We start from the raw sequence: 14174 nt of genomic DNA on the forward strand, positions 1-14174 counted from the left end.
ATACATTGAACAATTCCTCGGTCCACTTTCCACCAAACACCCCAGTTACATTAAAGACACCTACCACTTCATAGAACTCATCCAGTCCCAAATACTTCCGTCCTCAGCCTACCTATTCACCATCGACATCGACAGTTTATATACTAACATCAATACCACCCATGGACTCCAGACTCTCAGGACTTGTTTTGACCGCTTCCCTGACCCCTCCCGCCCTGACAGAGAACTCCTCCAACTCATCGAAATATGCCTCTCCAATAATGACTTTTCCTTCAATAATAAACAGTACCTGCAGATCCACGGGACCGCCATGGGCCAGAGGTTCGCCCCATCTTATGCCAACATCTACATGAGTGAGTGGGAGAGAGGTGCCTTACAAAAATGCCCATTTCAACCCCTTTTTTATTTCAGATATTTAGATGACATCATAGGAGCATGGACCCATAACTTAACACTCTTTCACGAATTCATCAACATCCTCAATAATCACCATCCATCCATAAAAATCAAACACACCATCGCCCAGGACCACATCAACTTCCTAGACACCACTGTTTTTTTTGACAACCATAATAACCCCACAAAACAACCCCTCACTAAAGTTTATTTCAAACAAACAGACACCCACTCTCTCCTCCATAAAACCAGCTACCATCCAAAACACACTTTTAAAGGCATCATCAAATCACAAATAATAAGATTCCACAGAATATGCTCCAAAACATCCGACAGGGACACTGCAATAAAAACTCTTTTTCACTCATTACAAACACACAGACAATACAGCAAGAGATACCTTAGGACCATCAAAAACAACACACTAGCGGCCCTCTCTCCCGCCCACTCATCCACGCCCTCTGGCTCCCAGGTAGGTCCCGGGGACCCCACCACCACCTCCGTTTCACCACTTCAACCTCAGCAAACATCCCACAACAGACCTACCTCCATAATCCCCTTGATCTCCACCTTCTCCCTTCAAAACGCATCCGTCTTACACAAAATCAAAACCAATTTTCACAATACCCAACAACAATACAATACACTACAAAATTCCCGTATACTTTTAGCCTATAGAAAAAATACAAACCTACATAAACTGCTCATAAGATCCAAATTTTCAGAAAACAAACCCCCAACCAAAACACCACAACACAACAAATACAAACACCTCAAAACAATCCATAATATACATACCAAAAAATCTGCAGTCATCACACACCAATACAACATCCACTCCACCAACATGATTTATGCAATAACCTGTTCCACATGCAAACATATCTACATTGGCGAAACACAACACTCCATACTCACCCGCTTAAAACAACACATATACAGAGCTAGGGAAGGTGGACTGACCACCACCCTCTACACCCACCTCCGCAGCCACCAGACTCCAGACTTCACTATTACAGGCCTGGAGGGAAACAAAAACTGGACCAACAAAACAAGGAAATACCAAGAGATAAAATGGATAAACAGGCTACAATCAAGAACACCAGGGGGTCTCAACGAAAAATAAACTCTAAAAACCTTTGAGCACTGCTTTTTTCCAGCACCACCCCACATGGACAGCAGCCGATCCACCAGCGTCTCATCCTCCACCCCGCCATCCCTGCTCCATCACCGCCACCTGGACCTGGCCACCCCATATGTTTTCATCCATCTCTCTCTCTCCTCTCGCTCCATCATCCACCAGCTGCAATAAAACAAATATTTTTTAGGTGCTCGGGGACCAGTAGGCCCGTGCAACAAACGGAACCCCCGGAACTGAAACCCTAATCCTCACACTAACACTAACCCTAACCCTAACTTAACCCTAACCCTAACCCTAACTTAACCCTAACCCTACCTTAACCCTAACCCTAACTTAACCCTATCCCTAACCCTAACCCTACCCTAACCCTAACCCTAACCCTAACCCTAACCCTAACCCAACCCTAACCCTAACCCTACCCTAACCCTAACCCTAACTTAACCCTAACCCTAACCCTAGCCCTAACTTAACCCTAACCCTAACCCTACCCCTAACCCTAACCCTAACTTAACCCTATCCCTAACCCTAACCCTAACCCTACCCTAACCCTAACCCTAACCCTACCCTAACCCTAACCCTACCCTAACTCTAACCCTAACCTAACCCTAACCCTAACCCTAACTTAACCCTAACCCTACCCTAACCCTAACCCTAACCCTAACCCTAACTTAACCCTAAGCCTAACCCTACCCTAACCCTAACCCTAACTTAGCCCTAACCCTACCCTAACCCTAACCCTAAATTAACCCTAACCCTAACCCTACCGTAACCCTAACCCTAACCCTAACCCTAACCTCACACTAGCCCTAACCCTAACCCTAACCCTAACTTAACCCTAACCCTACCTTAACCCTAACCCTAACTTAACCCTATCCCTAACCCTAACCCTACCTTAACCCTAACCCTAACTTATCCCTAACCCTAACCCTACCGTAACCCTAACCCTAACCCTAACTTAACCCTAACCCTAACCCTAACCCTAACTTAACCCTAACCCTAACCCTAACCCTACCCTAACCCCACCCTAACCCTAACCCTAACCCTAACCCTACCCTAACCCCACCCTAACCCTAACCCTAACTTAGCCCTAACCCTAACCCTAACTTAACCCTAACCCTAACCCTACCGTAACCCTAACCCTAACCCTAACCCTAACTTAACCCTAACCTAACCCTAACCCTAATCCTAACCCTAACCCTAACCCTAACTTAACCCTAACCCTAACCCTAACCTAACCCTAACCCTCTAACCCTAACCATTCGGTTAGGGTTAGGGTTAAGTTAGGGTTAAGTTAGGGTTAGGGTTAGCATTAGGGTTAGGGTTAAGTTAGGGTTAGGGTTAGGGTTTCGGTTATGTGGGTACAGTTTATTACACCGGCCTACTGGTCCCTGAGTACCTAGAAAATGTGTCTTTCATTGTGGCAGGTGGATGATGGGAAAAGAGGAGCGGAAGTGGCGAGGTGGAGATGAGATGTAGATGGATCAGCTGCTGTCCATGTGGGGCGGTGCTGAAAGGTGGCGCTGAAAATGAACAGTGCTTCAATGGTTCTCAGAACTTTATTTTTCATTGAGGCCCCCTGGTGTTCTTGATTGTACCGACCACCAGCGGCCTCGACTGTGTGGTCCAGATGCTTCAGCCGGGTGTGGTGCAGCCCGTCTCACGCTCTCTCACACCAAAACCCAGATTTATGCTGCGCACACATCGCAGCCCAGCCGGCAGCACCGCGGAGCCTCGGGGGAAATATATTCAGTAAAGTTTCTGTGCGGAAGTAATTTAAACTTTGTGTGTATTAAATGATTGTATCTCCATTTGCGATGTTGAATAATGCAAAATACCTGTGATTAGTCGCAGACGTACAGGGGAAACTTAATTAAGACGTGAGCAGGTCGGAGAGATAACGGAGCGTGTGAGGGATGAAAGCAGGGAATCCTGCTCGACAGTAGAGACGCTAACCTGCAGCTGAAGCTGAAGCCGTCTCATGAAGATCCGGTTCTACATCCTGCAGCTTCGCCCACACTTTGTCTTTGTGTCTGTTGAGTTCACTCAACCATTGTTTACTTGGTGTCTGAGCTCACCTCAAAACTCAGCTCAGGTTGGACACCACAGCATCAATATGGAGCAGATGAGCCCTCGATGGCTTCTCGGGTCAGGGGCACCCCTGTGTTTTAAACTTCCTCTACAGATTGACCTAATGAGTGTGTGATAGGGAGAAGTCAATTTCACAGTCAGCCGGACTCTTCTGCTGCCCACAGCTCTGATATATGAGCCAATAAGCTGTAATGTGATGGAGTCACCTTCAGCCCGGGACCCCGTCACCGGCGGGACGGCGAGTTATCCGCTCCTTAATGGTGTTTGGGAGTGACGCGGGGGAACTCCTCCGGCCTCCCGCACATTAGCTGGATAAATATTTTAGTGTCAGAAACGTCTTCTCAGAGGGCTTCTGGAGAACCATCCTCAGAACCATCTTCTGGACCAGAGATCGGCCCTGAAATTCCGCTAAATCTGCTGCACTGGAGCGCCTCCTACTGTCCATTTTGGTGCGTTTCTGCTTCTCCTGAGTCGTCCATTCATGCCCGCCAACCAGACGTTGGCCTCCAACATGCTTCTTAACAAGATAAAAGAAACTTCAATTTAAAATCTTATTTTAAGCATGGATTTATTTATGGTTTTCCAATTTTCACTAAAATCTCATCTGAAGGATAACCTTGCTTTTTTGTCTACAATAGACAGGGCATCTTAAAATGAGCTTAATAACTGGTAAAATATTATATTTTAGATCGATAAAAATAAAACTTAAGTGTTTATTATTGCTCTTAGTTCAAGCATGCTGAGATACAGCCATATCACAGCTCACCATCAAACAGTCACGTATTTCACCATATCAAAAACAGATGTTTTCTTCTATTTTATGCTAAAATTTTGTACATTACAGCGATTCAGGCTGCCTCTGGAGCAAAGGATTATGGGAACAGGGTTGAGGTCTATATCTATAATATATATAACAGTTTGATGTTTGATATCAGTGTTAAAATCTTCAATTTGAAGTAGACTTTTTTGGGTGTTTGTAAACATCGCTCTCAAACACTTGCTCCACCTGGTGTGGCCGATTAATAATGCAGCGAGCGGGTGATTCGAACGGTAATGACTCGTCCAACAGGACCGTGAGCGGATGCAGACAGCTGTTGCTACAAGCAGCAGATTATTTATTGCCGCCTCTCTGATGCTTTTTACATCCGACAGACGGCTGATGCCGTTCAAACACAAAGTTTAATTGAAACTCAGACTTGACAGTGGCCCCTCTGGAACAACACATAAATAACATCTGACAGGGTTGATGGTTCAAACCGACGTGCCGAGACTCTTTGAGAGGATACTCGAACCAGCAACTCAAAAGTGTTCGTCGCCGAGTCCCTGCTGGTTCACTCTGACCCGGACCTCCTCTGATGGTGGGCACAGAAAGTCTTGCTGTTCAGTGGTGCAGGAACAACTGAGTCCCACACACCTGAGTGAGTCCCTCAGAAGCTAGCACACACACATAAACGCCTTTGAAACACAGGAAGTGATGTCACTGAGCTGCAGCATGATGATCAGGAGTGAGTCAGGATCCATGAGCAGCATTTTCAAGAAGAGTGGACCGGTGTCAGGCCCGGTCCCCTGGTCGTCAGAAGATTCCGTTTTTGGATCAACAGTGGCACCGCAGACGAAACATGAGTCCTGACGGAGCCGTTTGGCCCAATTAAAGGTGAAGAATGTGAGAAGAGAGGAAGCGGAAGAGCGGGCCGGACAAATGGGTCGGCGCCGAGGCCGTTAGGAGCTTTAAAAGCACCGAACGAATCTTTAAATCAATTCTAAATGAGACAGACGGTCGATGTGGAGACGAGAGAAAAGGTGTGGAGAGTCTGGAAGCACTTTCTCTTTCATCTCTTCTTGTTTGATCAGGTCCAAGATGAGTCTTGCTCACCTCCAGAAGTTCATCCTCAAATTGAGGCTTCACCTCGTGGGGTCCAGCCAAATGTCCCCACTAAGTCATACGGTCCTCACAAGGATCATGTTTGGTCAATGATTGGTACCCACAAAGTAGGATAAACAAGTCCACGCATGCATACACACGCACGATTTTACACAGATTTTATGTTCCGTGGGGGCATTTCTTTGACTTTTATGCTTTCCCCAGTCTCTTACCTGAAACCAAAACATCCAAAAATATCCAAAACAAATGTCTATTCTTAACCAGGACCTCAACCAAACATTAAGTCAATCATAATCACCCAGTTATTTTGACATTTCCAACTTCAAATTGAGGCTTAACCTTGTGGGGTCCAGCCAAATGTCCCCACTAAGTCATACAGTCCTCACAAGGATCATGTCAATGATCGGTAAACAAGCTCACACACACTATTTTACACAGATTTTATGTTCCGTGGGGGCATTTCATTGACTTTTATGCTTTCCCCAGTCTCTTACCTGAAACCGAAACATCCAAAAATATCCAAAACAAATGTTTATCCTTAACCAGGACCACAACCAAACATTAAGTCAATAATAATCACCCAGTTATTTTGACGTTTCCAACTTCAAATTGAGGCTTAACGTTGTGGGGTCCAGCCAAGTGTCCCCACTAAGTCATACGGCCCTCACAACAATTGTGTTTTGTCAATAATTGGGCCCGACAAAGTAGAATAAATCAAGCTCACACACACACACACACACACACACCTGCACCCACATAGACACACACACACGTCAAGTTTTTGTTCTGTGAGGACATTTCATTGGCCTTCATGCTTTCCTCTACCTGTTAGCCTCAACCAAAACATCCAAAAAAATCCCAAACAAATAGCTAAAACTAACCAGGACATAAACCAAACTAAACCAAGCGGAGTCTTGCTCACCTCCAGAAGTTTGGTTCTGACAGACGCGTGTTTGTTGACCCGCGACACCAGTGTGTCTCAGACAGACTTGTGTGTTTCCAGCTGTGTATGCTGGAACAGTCACTCCCTTCTCTGCCTGGTTATATCTGTCCATCTCAAATCCACGACCCACACGTCACCTGCAGGCTCTCTTTCCCGCAGCGTCTCACCACAATAAACTGGCGCTACGTCAAATCTCATTAGCGCTACTCGTTATCCACGTCCACGCTAACGTCATTAATACCAACCTCGTTATGGCCTGCGGCGGCTACGGGGTTTTATTAACCTTTATTGGGATCGTTCGGATGAAACTGGAGAGCACAGATCATCTTCCGCTTCCTGCCTCGCAATAAAGAGAAGCTCAGCTGACGAAATGACTCGGAGCAGCTTTAATGAGTCGCGTGTTAAGATCCTCGTAAATATTCACACAGCGAGTCTGAAAGTTCACGGCTGTCGTTTCGCACAGAGATGAGCGGAAACACTGCGGAAACATTCGCAGACGCCGATACCTGGAAGATTTTAGGAGGAAGAATGAGTCGGGCTACATTTGGGTTTCTTCTCTTCTGTTCAGGTCAGAGTCACTATGGAATCAGATTTGGGTCAATAATAATCAAACAAAACGTTTTACATTGCAAACAAAAAAATTGGTTTCGAAAAAAAACGGAACTCAAACCAAAAAATATGTATATATTTTACATATCTGATACTTGAAGAACAAGCAGCCTGGTCAATGGAGGATTTCTTCTTGGTGCAACAACATCCGGGACATTGAGCTGTCACCCAAACTCTAGCTAGCCACTGAGGACGCATTCCTCACAAGACCCGCCCACGCGAGGCGTTTGGGTCCAAAAAAAAATCAGACAAATCTGACATTGAGAGCAAAAGTCTGAGCAGCGAGAAGAAAATTGGGAACTGTAAACAAAAGCATGATCAGCACAAAAGCAAAAAAGTATATTTTCATTGAAGTAATGGGCTACTTCAATATATTTTTTTGTTTGAACTCCATTTTTTCATCAAATTTTTCGTTAACAATGTATAACGTTTTGGGTTTTTTTTGTTTTTTTATATTATTGAGCCAAATCTGATTCCACAAGTCACCGATTCGACTCCACGATCCTGACTGACTCAGTCCTGGTGAGTCATTCTGGCTGTCTCTCAATTTATTTGCATTTTAATCCAGCCGCTAAATCCAAGTCAAAGATTGGAGCAGCCAGTCGACCTGCAAACCGTCTTCACGTTAATCATGGCGACTGTCCCGGCGAGTAAATCCGCCCGCGGTCGCTCCCCGCCCTTCATCCTCAAACGCAATTAGCCGCGACCTACTTCACGGGAGGCGGGAAGCTGGTCTTTAATTGCCGTGCGTCCCAGCGAGCGACTCGGCGGCGGCGGTTTATCCTCCTCTGCCAGTGGAGGCGCAGGAAAACGACAGAGGGAAAAGTTAACGACGCGAGTTCGCGAGCGTTTATCGAACTTAATGAATAATTAGCGCGCGTCGGAGGCGAGGAAACGAGGGAGGCGCCACAGTCGCGTTGGAGTTACGGGCATTCAAAGGGGAAAGTGATGGAGACTCATGGTTCGTGCAAATATAAACCAAACAAGTGATGGACGGAAGATGTTTTCGGAGCATCGGCTTCACAGACGACGGGTGACCAAGGGGCCACTGGAGATCAGGTCCAGGTGCATCACATATTCCAACCACAGTTTGTGTTCGCTAACTTGACTTTCAAAAGAAATGTGGGCCACTTTGACCTCCACTGGAATGTGGTCCACGGGGTCTCATTTGCACCTGAAAAACTGGGTACAAATGAACGTGACTGGACTCCCGTTGCTGGAGAGGAAGCAGGCAGCGCCAATGAAACCTAATTCATGTCACACACACACACACACTCCTACACACACACACACCAGTAATTAATTATAACCCCCTCCCTCGTAATTGTTGTTTCAGAGAGCATCCAGATGAGAAAAGCTCCCCGGCAGCGACACGCCGGAGCTGGATGTGGTCAGCTTTTCACCAGCTGATTTATTCACCCCTTCATCTGTGTTCAGGTGGAGAGTCAAGCATGTGCGTGTGTGTGTGTGTCACAAAGAAAGAGAAGCATGGTACATTTATTTAAGGCAAACAGACACATTTGGATCACCAGCGAGGTCAAAGGTCAGCACGTGTATCATGTACCTCCAGACCACCACCACAGCAGCATCAACTTTGACAGCATTGTGGAGCTGAAGATCAGATCAGCAGGACGCTGCATGTCAACACTGGAGGAAATGAAGATCACCGCACTCAAGTTCAGCACGTGAACCAGACCAGTCAAAGTCAACAAGAACAAGTGTGTGTAAATGTGTGTGTTTGCGCGTGAGACAACGTTTCACACCAACAGGAAGCAGAGTGGAACCTCTGGCTGGGAGGTGGATTAGAGGCAAATGAATCAATCACAAGTTAATTCCTGGCCGAGCTCGCCACACACACACACACACACACACACAGGATGCTACAGCTGGATAACCCTGCAGTCGATTGATTCATGAGGTGAATGTCAAGTTCAGAACAAGGACGCCTGAGAGGGGTGAGGGCAACAACACACACACACACACCAGGGCACAGAGAGAAGAGAGGGAAAGAGCGGACCAGCAGAAGGTGAAGGCAAACTCTGAATATGGAAACAGCTTGAGTGAAATACACAGCAACAATGTAGATAAATTATTTTTTTCTGTAACTACAATGAGGGATCATTCAGGATCAAGATACAAACAACAGGGAAGAATGACATTAATGAGGAGGACATCATTTTGAAGCGCATCATACAAGTCGCCTGCGGGTGTCAGTAGTGAGTCAGGCCCTGCTCCCACTACACAACAAATATGTCTCTTAGAAGAGGTTTATCCTTGAGTTAAAATGCGTCAGTGATGACTCACCATCGAACTTAAAGTTGTGTGTTTATTTTACATTTCATTGTGAGGGATGAAGCTCGGAGGACTGGGTTCAAGGACGCACTTGATGTCTGATGTTGTTTCAGTTTCAACGACTCATTATTTTCTATCAGTCACAAGCAGCAGGTCCGGCTCTGTGGCGCCACTGCTGTGATCCAGATTCTGCGGGAACCTTGTGACTGGGTGAACTCCACAGAGAGCAGACTTCCTGTCAGCTCTCATCAGCGTTCACACGCCTGCAGAGAGTTCTGGAGGCGACGAGGTGGCGCGGCGGCGGCGCAGGTGGAGGTGATGAAACGCTGCAACAACCACGCAGAGAAGATTCAACCAGAGCCACCCCTGAACTCGCCCTGAACTTGTTTATCATTTCACAGTTTGTTTCCTTTGCTCTCATCGAGAGCGAGCGAACACGAGAGCAACTTGTGCTTGTGCGCAGCTTCTCAGGGTCGGCAGAGAACCTCAGTATTCGTTGTATATTTGCACCCCCACACTCTGGACTCCTATTCTTTTTCTAAAGCAACCGGCCAGAAGGAGAGAAAAGTTGGGCAAAAACTTTCCACCTCTGAGACAAACAGAGCATTTGGTGGCAGAGATTTGTCATGCTGGGCTGGTGCTGCTCCAGGCGGCCCGGTTCTGACTGTGCAGTTCTGAGGAGCGACAGCTTCGGGCCGTCGACTGTTAATGAAGCGTGTCACTGTCAGTGGGCTAAAGGTCAGAGCGCCTCCTGCTGACAGCATCTGCACACACCTGTGTTTCACATCCACGCAGGTCCTCCAGGATGCAACAGAAGCGGCTCTCCGGGTTCATGTCACCTGTCTGACTGGAATGATGATGTTTAAATGTGAGCTGGAGGGAAAACTTCAGGTCGACTCTGGAATACAAGATGAGGCTGTCACTTCTCTCTGGATCATTTGGAAGGACTGTGCTGATGCTGAGTCGGCTAAATGGAACCACCGTGCTAATGGCTACATTTGTAAAAACATGCTGGTTTTATGTGACTTTTTTGCTCTAGACCTATTAGATCTCAGCACTGGGATCACGGCAGAACCAGAGGGTTTAGGACAGGATGAGATGGTCATCCCAGTGGACACAGAAGGTTAAGTTTGTCAGACAGTCTTCTCCTTTCAAATCCCTATCATCATCCTCTAGCTGCACCTTCATGTCCTCATACATCCATGAACCTCATCTGTCGCCTTCCTCTCTTCGATCTCCAATGTTGCTCCTTCCTCCTAAACTTTGATGTACCGTGACACCAAGATGACCTGTCCAAACTAACTCTTGTGTGCTCCGGCCCTCGTACCTGAAGGAGTCAAACCAGGCCACCCGTCTGTTCGCAGTCATTGAAGCACCAGATGTCGCGGCAGATAAAGTGAACTTTGCTAAATTTGACTTTCATGTCTGAGAAACTTGCTGCATGAAAAAGTGATGATGAGGGAAATTCATCTGCCAAACTCCTGTCCGCTTCTTTAACAAACACGCAGATAAGATTTAATTTGTCTGAATAAATCAGGACGGCGGCGAGAGCCGGAGAGCGCAGGATCTTCCGCCGGCTTCGCTGGGACTCTGAGCCTCCGCTGAGCTGGAAATATAAGACAAAGAGGAGGAGGCGGAGATGAGAGGAGGCCTGGACACGACTGCTGCCGTGTTGCATTAAATTGAGGAAAATTCTCTTAACAAGTGGTATTAAATTAAAGTTGTTACGCCGTCAGAGTGAGTCTGACAGTCTGAAATTAAAGTCAGTTAAGCTGTTGAAACTGGAGCCCAGAGGGACGTTGGTTTGAGGAGAGAGAGAAGGAAAGACAACTTTAGTCTGTAAGAAGACACTTGAGTCCTGCCAGGACCTGAAGGCTAGACATGAGACTGTAGGACTCACCGACAGCACAAGTTGATCAGCGCGTGACTGTAGTGACGTCAGTGTCCACCAGTGGGTGGTGCAGCAAATCGCCAAACAGCTATCGAGGGGTTTGTGACGGTCGCAGCACAACTGTCCAGGGCGATGGAGAGTGTGAGAAAGAGGTGAAGAAGCGGGTGCAGGCAGGATGGAATCATTGGAGAAAAGTGTCAGGTGTGATGTGTCGGTAAGGATGAAAGGGAAAGTGTCCAAAAGGGTGGTGAGGCCAGCAATGTTGTATGGTTTGGAAACACTGAGGAAAAGACAGGAGGCAGAGCTGGAGGTAGCAGAGATGAAGATGCTGAGGTTCTCTCTGGGAATGAGCAGAATGGATAGGATCAGGAAGCAGTAGATCAGAGGGACAGGACATGTGCTCAGGTGTTTAGGAGACAAAGTCAGAGAGGCCAGATGGAGATGGTTTGGACATGTACAGAGGAGAGAGAGGCAGTACATTGGGAGGAAGATGTTGAGGTTGGAACTGCCAGGCAGAAGGTGGAGAGGAAGGCCAGAGAGGAGATTGATGGAGGTGGTGAAGGAGGACATGAGGTTTGTAGGTTTGAGAGAAGAGGAAGCACAGGACATGGTGCGATGGAGGAAGATGATCCGCTGTGGCCACCCCTGAAGGGAGAAGCCCAAAGAGAAAGAAGAAGAGGAAGAGGGCAAACGGTCCCAATAGATCTGCTTCGGCTCTTCGGTGCAAGGACACTCTCAGATGACACATGTTCCTCATGGCTCCAGGAGATGAAGCCCGCCGCTGCTCACGTACTGAGACTGACAGAATGTTCCGGCACTTTACCAGCCTCCGAGACACGACTTTGCAGATGAAGAGATGAAGAGGAGATAATGAGATGAATGACATCCAACCACCAGAGGAGAGAGTTTAATCAGGCTGTCGGGGGAGGAGAAGAACGGGAGGGATGTTAGTGGGGAACAGTAGAAACGGATGAGATGGAGAAGAAGGATGGATGAGAAGACGGTCTGATTAAAGACATGGACCTCGACAGACCAGTTAGGTTATTAGGAGGCATCGGTTCGAATCCGGATCATTCCAAAGTGGCTCAGACAGGACCAGCGGTAAACAAACATGTCTCCGCCTTTCATTCTAATCTCCAATGACTGTGATGGAGCGGGTCTTCAGGCGCTGCCGCCTTTTCTGGGCGCCATGAAAACAGATCAGAGCTCGCCATCTCAGCTCCAGGAGACAGGAGGAGACACATGACTGACTTGTTTTCCAACATGCTACGATGCTATTCCCACACAAGGAAGGTTGACTCTTCCTGCTGTTGTGGGACTCAGTGCGACAGGAGAGCCGTCGCCCAGTGAACCAGGAGAACCGGTCACCGAGAGTAACATCTGAAACTCCCAAAATTAGCCGGTAATTTGCGTGGGGGAGGATCAGTGGGAGCTTTTAAGCAGCAGAGACGAGCCGAGATTCTTGCTGCCTCTTTGAGGAGGCTAATAGCAGCTCTTTTCATTCAAAGAGGTAGCGCTTCAGCTGGGCTTCAAAAGAAAGCCAAACAGCTGCTGATGGAACCTGCACGGGCTTTGAGCCGCCGCCAAGTTCAGGAGAAGCTTGAACTCCGAGCGACGGAGGTTTGAACACTGTGACGTCAGCGACCTGCAGGTCTGAAAAGTTTTTGGAGTCAAGGACCAACCAAACGAAGGGACACACACACACACACACACACACACACACACGGTGACTCAGTAAAGCGACGGCATCTTGTTGTCAAATTAAGTGAATTAAAAGTTTACAGCTGCTCCTGGTCTCTTAAGTGAATTAATCCTGCGGCTTTTTAATGAGAACTCATCGTCGGGACATCAGGGTTCGCACCCACTTCATCACTGCTGGAACTGGCAAACACACACACAAAACGGGGATGAAGCAGTAAAAATCGGAGCGAGTCAGGTTTTACGTTCAAATCGGCACAAAAAGAATGGAGCCTTCCGCGTGAGAGGACGAGCCGCGGCACCGGAAGCTCTAAATCTCATCTGCTGCTTTTAGTTTGAGTCGCACCTGAAGAGAACAAAAGACGAACTGACTGTCCTTGAGCAAGGCACTCAATGGAGATGACCTCGGGCGTCGACCCGCTGATGGACAAAGACTGTTTATGCGACGAGTTTGCTCATGAATTATGATGATGGAAACCTCCGGACGGAGGAGAGGAGCTCTGAAATATTCCAGCCAGGAGCAGGGTCTGTTTGGGATTTTGAAGCGGCTCGCAGCCGACGGGGGTGTTCAACGCTGATCTGCCATCATGCGAACAAACCTCTGTCAGAAACAAGGTCAGAGTTTGACGTGGAACCAGACTCCTGCTGCACCTCATTAATCAAAGCATCACTCATCCGACCGGGACTTCAGTTTGACCTGAAGCTTTTCTGCCAGACTCTACCAAACAGGCAGGGAGCCTCTCTCCTGTGCCCACTGATCCGGATCTGGACCTGCTCAGTCTTTAAACTCTCATCTTCTCTGGGGTCATCCTTGAGTCGGACAGCTACGCTGATGAGTTTAATTTATCTCCGCCCGCTCCCAAACAAACATCCCCCCCCCTCCATCGCCAAGAACGAACTTGCGTGCAAGATTTCCAAACCTATTATGTTGGGAACTAATGAAGGAGCAGCTCGGCAAACGGATGAATCAAGGAAGGCCGCGGTGCCATTACTCAGCCGGCGAGCCAGGACAGGTGATAGTTATCGTTGAATTAGAGGAGCATCTGCGATCGGACCACGATGATCTACCAGGGAGAAGGTGAGCGGTGGAAATACGACTCAACCAAGACGCGTCTAGTTGAGTCCTGCGGCGGCGCTGTCCGCAGGGAGCTGTGGTCGCCCACACCTCTGAGCATCAGACCCTCATGCCTCACGGACATCCTCCCTGCCTGTCCACATCACCAAGTCTGAAGAG

This window comes from Synchiropus splendidus, chromosome 17 (assembly GCF_027744825.2).
Source record: "Synchiropus splendidus isolate RoL2022-P1 chromosome 17, RoL_Sspl_1.0, whole genome shotgun sequence".
NCBI classification, from domain to species: Eukaryota; Metazoa; Chordata; class Actinopteri; order Syngnathiformes; family Callionymidae; genus Synchiropus; species Synchiropus splendidus.